Source organism: Magnolia sinica, chromosome 12 (assembly GCF_029962835.1).
Source record: "Magnolia sinica isolate HGM2019 chromosome 12, MsV1, whole genome shotgun sequence".
NCBI classification, from domain to species: Eukaryota; Viridiplantae; Streptophyta; class Magnoliopsida; order Magnoliales; family Magnoliaceae; genus Magnolia; species Magnolia sinica.
This window is the reverse complement of record NC_080584.1, coordinates 44,832,231-44,838,924: the sequence shown is the minus strand read 5'-3', so window position 1 is coordinate 44,838,924 and position 6,694 is coordinate 44,832,231. Positions and strand designations below refer to the sequence as shown.

The 6,694-nt window shown below is 36.5% G+C and overlaps 1 long non-coding RNA gene across 1 annotated transcript; it reads left to right on the top strand.

Moving 5' to 3' along the window:
- Positions 1-4,929: 4,929 nt before the first annotated feature.
- LOC131220470 (uncharacterized) lies at positions 4,930-5,723 on the top strand. Its single transcript, XR_009158608.1, has 3 exons — positions 4,930-4,984; positions 5,163-5,282; positions 5,395-5,723. It is a non-coding gene; the product is annotated as an uncharacterized LOC131220470 (long non-coding RNA).
- The last annotated feature ends 971 nt before the right edge of the window (positions 5,724-6,694 follow it).

The following is a 6,694-nucleotide window of genomic DNA, read 5'->3' as shown; positions in this document are numbered from 1 at the left end:
ATCATTTTAAATTATGATACCAAAAAGGAGGTAGATAGGAGACTTTGGTGGACCGCACCATAGGAAACAGTGGTCATAATTGTAGTCATTTATGTGGGGCCTATATAGTTCCACAATAATGTCCATATGATATATTAGAATGTGATCCGTTAAAATGAATGGATGGAGTGGATAAATAACATACATCACAGTGGACCCCACAACCCCACAAGACTTAAAAATTAGGAGACAGATTCGCTACTCCCTTTGACACTCGCCCCATGGCTGGTGGTCGGTGCTCCGTGGGGCCCACCATGATGTATGTGTTTCATCCATTTCGTTCATCCATTTTTACAAATGATTTTAGTAATTTATAAAAAAGAATTATAGGGATATAAATCTTAGGTGGACCACACCATAGGAAAAAAATAATTATTGGATATCTACTATTAAAATCCTCCTAAGGCCTAATGTACTATTTATTTGACATCCAATCGGTTGATTAGGTCATAAATAACCAGATGAAGGGAAAAAATAAATATCAGCTTGATCCAAAACTTTTATGGCCCCCAAAACGTTTTTAATGGTCAACGTTCATTAAACATTGTTTCCTATAATGTGGTCCACTTGAGATTGAGATATAACTCATTTTTTCTCTCATGCTATAAAATGATCGATAAAAATAGATGGACGAAATGGATGAAACACATACATCATAGTGGGGCCTACAGAGCACCGACCACCAGCCAATGGCTGGTGGCAGGGGGAGAAGCCAATCCATTTCCTAAAAATCCAAATCCCGCGCCCGCCCGCCTGCCCCTCCCAAAACCCAAATCCCTTGAACTTCTCTCGCGCGCCCACCCCTCTCCCAAACCCCCCCCTCTCTCTCTCTCTTTAGCGCGCGCGCCCGACACTTTTTTCTCCGATCAGAGATTTTTGGAATACAAGCAGCACTGCCAAATCCCTCTTTTCTCCGATCAGAGAAATCCTCCACCATCGATCTCTCTTCTTCCGATCGGACAGCTACTCCTGGCTTCCTTTTTGATAGAGAAGTCCCTAACTTTGGAGGTTCTGCTATTTCAAATGCTATTTCTAGTGGTGGTGGTGGTGGAGGAATTGCTGCTATTTCATCAGCTCCAAGAGCTTCTCATGAGGTTGATTCAAATGGATCTTCTTCTATTGTGAGTTGCCATAAGTGTGGAGAGCAGTTTGGGAAATGGGAGGCTGCAGAAGCACATCATCTCTTCAAGCATGCTGGGAATTTTTTTTCTTTTAATTTTTAAAATTCTGGATTTTTGATATGGATATGGTGGATTTCATCTTTATCGATATTAATTTGTATTTTGGAAATGATATTTGCATCCACCCTGATGGATTTTCATGCACCCATTTTAGGTTAGGTTTTGGGAATTGGAATTGCTCTTGATGTGTTTTTTCCCCTCAGGGAAAGGTTATAAACCCCTAATTGATTGATTTTCATGCACCCGTTTTAGATCATATTTGCCTTCTTGGAGTATTTGATTTGTGGGTTCGTCTCTTTTAGATTGATTGATTTTACCTGGAATTTTCATCTCTCAACTTACAGTTTGGAGGGACTCATTTCAAATTTTTAGTGATTGCCTTTTTTGAATTCCATCTCTGATATTGGTGGGGCCTTCTCATGATTGTCTTTGTTATTTCAAAAATGTTTTCGATTTCCTCAGTCTGAGTGGCTGCCCACATGTTTCTACTACTTTAGATTGTGTTTGGATGTACAATCGAGTCAGATTGCAATGGCTAGCCTGATTGCAATTATGTTACTTTCAAGTTGGAAGATCACTAATTTTTGTTAATCTGAATGTCTGCAATTCAAATCACTTTGTGCATCCAACACAGCTACAATTTTTTCATCACTTTCAGCAAAATCAAAGAGACTAAAATTTCAATTCGTTTTGATGGGCTTTTTCAATGGCATAGTTTCTTGAGTTCATGGCCACCGGCATTTGCAGTTGGTTGTATCTTTAATTCTGCCAGATCTTACAGTCCTGTTTCGGAATTGAGTCATCCAAGCTTGATGAATCCCATCAGTCCCATTTCTATTTTGCGGAGGAGCTTTGTCGATTTTTTTTTTTTTCTAGTAACAGAATGTGGCTTTTATTCTTGCTTGGGTCTTGTTTGGACACATAACTGAATTGAATTGTGAACATTCGGTTCTATCAAGAGGAGATGACCCAAATACAATTATATTCATTTCAAGTTGAAATTGTAAGTAACTGGATTGTGATTTGCATCCAAACCGGCATTTTCTGGCCATTCCACATTGTGGGGCATCTGGTTTACAAACTTTTTTTCGGCTCTGACTACCTTTGGTCAAATATGGTCTCCCATTTTGCCCGAGAAAAGCTCTTCTTGTCAGTGTCAATGCGCTGATATTTTCCCTTTGAGTCGGTGGACGTTAAGTAGTTCTCATTGTGTTGGGATTTCAATAGCCTTCTTGAATTCCAATTGGTTTAGGATGCATTGAAGGTGAGTACTTCTAGATATGCTGGACTTAACTCCTCCATGTTTAGTGAATTCCATTTAGAAACTTATCCTTATATAGAGAAATGCAAATGCTACTCGCGAGGGTTGTGGAATCCAGCCTTTCATCATGTGGGCCCAGTCTATCCCCCATGGGTCAGTTCACCCTGATGGACAGGTTGGATGCCACACACACCCAGGTGGGCCCCATGCATGGAGAAACTGGCGTAGCTTCCGACACATTTAGTCTTGTGAGATATGGGTTGTAGGTAGTTGGTTGTTTTTTTCCCCCCCAATTAAATAGGGGTATTTTAGTCATTTAAAAGTTCTAAAACATTAAATTATCTTTTCTTTTATATCGTAGTATAGAAATGAAAACAGAATGGTAACTTTGAGATTTTTAAAGTGCATGATGGTGATGCATTCTCCAGTATCTGTGATATTATTGATGATATCAATACATGTTTCCATCTCCCAGGACTCCAATACATGTAAAGATAACAATATTTTGAACACTGGTTGGAATTGAGGACCTGATCTTTTTGGAGGTGTGGGAAAAGATTTTTGATCTTTCCCGACTTGAGATTTCCTTCCAAAATGTATCTGGAAGCTAATTATACAGCAGGCCATTAGCCAAGGATGGAGCTTTTTATGAGATAATTGCTGATAATTGGGTCTCTATCTTGCTCTTGAAAATTTGTGCTTTTCTCTGATTTGCACTGTGCATATTGTTTCTTTTCCCTGATTAGTAAATTATGTTCATTTAAACTATATAAAATATTTTTATTTAATGTAAAAAAATTGAAAAATCTACAAATACTTTTCGTTGCTTATTTGATTCTTGTCTGTGGACAGCTTTGTCTGGTATTTGCACATGGTGTTCTTCTCTCTGTTGTATTGCTATCATGATTTTTTCCTTGCATGGGCAAGGGTTTTTTTTTTCCTGATGTTTCTGTGGAACTACTCTACATATGTTTTCTTCCCTTTGGATAATCTGGCCATTGGTTCCTATCTATTGTTAATCTAAGGGTCCTTTTAAAAAAATAATCTATTTCTTTGTCATATTAATCTCCTTGTATATGCTATTGTGGTAACTCATGCCATTTTTGGAGGTTTTTTTTTTTAATTTTATTATTATTATTATTAATTTTTTTATAAAAGCTAATTGCTAATGTATTTTTCATATTGTTCATGACTGGTTAGTTTTGGCGTCCCCATAACCGGGCCATGTTCTTCAAGGGATTCATATTATTACATTTCAATTCTGTGCATAACTTTGTCATTGCTTGCACCATGTGCTCCTCTCTTTTGCCTTCTATTTTGTCAGCGTGCCTATGTGACCTGTGTATTGATCTTGAGCTTATTTCTCATTCATTTGGTTTCAGTTTCAGTGAAAACATTATCACCGATCCTGGTTTTGTGGATATATTTCCAGCCTCACGAATTCCGAAACATATGCAACATCTTCTTAAGCCCATGTATCGCACCATGACTGGTGCATCAAAGGAACCACTAGGATCAAGAGATACGGTAAAAGAAAAGGGATTCTGTGTGACAACAGATTCGGGTACTCTATCCTCTATACTGAAATGGGCATCAGATGCTGAGGTACCTCTGGTGTAGTTAGCTTGTTATATTTGTCTTAAGTTGATATCTTCCTCTATCTCTTAATAGTAATCTTTTTTTTTTTTTTTAAATAGCAATATGATGCAGGACCATTCGATCATCTAATGGGAGATCACAAGTGGTCCCATTGCTGGTCGATTGACGTTCATGGCCATCCACAACTGTCCAATTGAAAATCTAGGCCACTTCAGAAGCCCAAATCAAGCTAATGAAAGATAAGGACCCTATCAACGGTCCTGTCGAATGATCTCGACGAGATCAATGGTCCAATTGACATGTGGGCCCCACAAGGTTAATCTGATGGCTCAAAAATAACCATTGTTTGGACTGGGATTTACAAGTCCAACTGGGGACTGTAAACACCTTTATATACAAACCATATAGATTTTTATGAGTTCCTGCAACTATATGGGCCATATACACCATATGGCTAGGTATATATCCAATAGACTCGTAGAGAGATCTGGTGAGTAGAACCCTTCATTTAGTTTCATTTAGCATCTCTTTTTAGTGCAAGTTCGAGACAATTTAGAAATATTTCTTTTTTGTGGGCCAATAGGATTGAAGTATTGTCTTCTTTATTTTTAGGAGTTGTATAAAGCTATATATACATAGCCATTGTATGGATCTAGATTGATTATTTGATCAAATGAAAGCTTTTTGCTTCTTTCTGTTCATATCCAGTTTCAAATTTTTAACTGTGGCTATATAGTTCATTTTTTTTTTCTCCTTTTTTTTTCGTGTTAATTCAAGTTCTTGGAATATTTTGGGATTTCTTTACAGGTCAGGAAACAATCATACATATCAGGAAATTCAACCCGTCATTGCAAACCTTGGTGTCCTTGATAAGCTTATTGCAGCTCGTCATGAGCTTGCAGAGGTTACATTTCCTTCACTTCAACCCGTCATTCAATATCTTTAGTTTTGAAAGTTTGGTGATTTTCCACAATTTCTGTGCTAAATCAAAATTGAAAATCTGTTCTCTAAGCTGATTCTTTTATGTTATAAACCAGTAATTTTTTATTTTATTTTATTTTGTTGTTGTCTTTTGTATGCAGATAATGGGGTATAAATCTTACGCTCAATTTGCAGTTCATCCGAATATTGCATCATCACGAGATGTTGTGATGCCCTTTTTGCTTGATTTAAGCAAGATTGTTACGCATAAGGCTGATGAGGTAAATTTGTGTCCTTTCTTGGGTGTAGTTTTGATCTTTTTCCCAATTTTTCAGTTGTAGTAGAGTGTGAAGTTTTTCTGGTACTTTCTGGATGTCTTTTTTCCCCTGGTAGGAGTTTTAAGGCAATTAGGGATTTCAAGAGGAAAATATGCAATGAAGATTGTGCAGACTTGGAGCCATGGGATGAAGCTTATTTCACGGGAATGATGAAGTCTTCTACCTTCAACTTAGACTCCTCCGTAAGTTGAACCATTGTTGTTTCATGAACTTTACTTGCTTTTTTGTGGCACAACTCCTTGCGTGATTTGAGCCTTAGATGTCTTTTCAAACTAAATTTGAAAACCTAAACCTAAATCCGATCCCCAACCCGAACCCGAACCCGATTTCCTAAACTTAAACCTTAACCTATTCTTAATTCCCTAAAGTTATAACCTGTAACCTAAACCTGTAACCTAAACCTTAACCTAAACGTAAAACCTAAACCTAAACCTAAATCTAAAACTTAAACCTATAACCTACAATATTAACATAAACCTATAATCTAAACCTATAACCTACAACATTAACATAAACTTATAACCTACAACATTAACCTAAACCTATACTTATAACTTAAACCTATTCTCAAATCCCAAAACTTATGACGTAAACCTAAACCTAAAATCTAAATATATTCTCAAATCTTTAAACTTAAACCTACACTTAATCCTAATCTCAATTCCCTAACCTAAACTTAAAACTTAAACTTGAAAACCCAAACCTAAACCCGATCCCGAACCCGAACTCAATTTCCTAAACCTAAACCTTAACCTATTCTCAATTCTCTAAAGTTATAACCTATAACCTAAACCTAAACTTAAACCTTAACCTAATCCTATAACCTAAACCTAAACCTATAACCTGAAACTATTTTGAATCTACCATGAAGGCATGAGTAAGGACCTAGGTGTGTGTGCACAGTCGGCGATGTGTTCACCACACTAAATTTTGTGAGCCTCACCGGGAAATAGACTATGAATAATTTTTTGTATTTTATTTATGATGTATTTATGTATGGATGAATGTGATGTGGATAAGATTGTTTGTGTTTGGATGGATGTAGTTTATGTTTGGATGGATTTTAGTATTTTGGATTTAGATGGATGTAAATGTGAATATGATGAAATATATTACATAACAGGTATATATTAGGAAGAATATGATGAAATATATTGTAGCAGGTTTATTTTAGGTAGTTTGTGTGGAAAAAAAGAAGAAGAGACTTTTACCTACGAATCGTTTCGTAGGTAAAAGTCTCATTTCGTACCTACCGAAACTTCCGTAGGAAAAAGTTTTGTATATAGCATTACTTACAAAAATTGTAACAGGTAAAAGTTTTGTAAATAGCTCTACCTACAAAAATATTAGTAGGT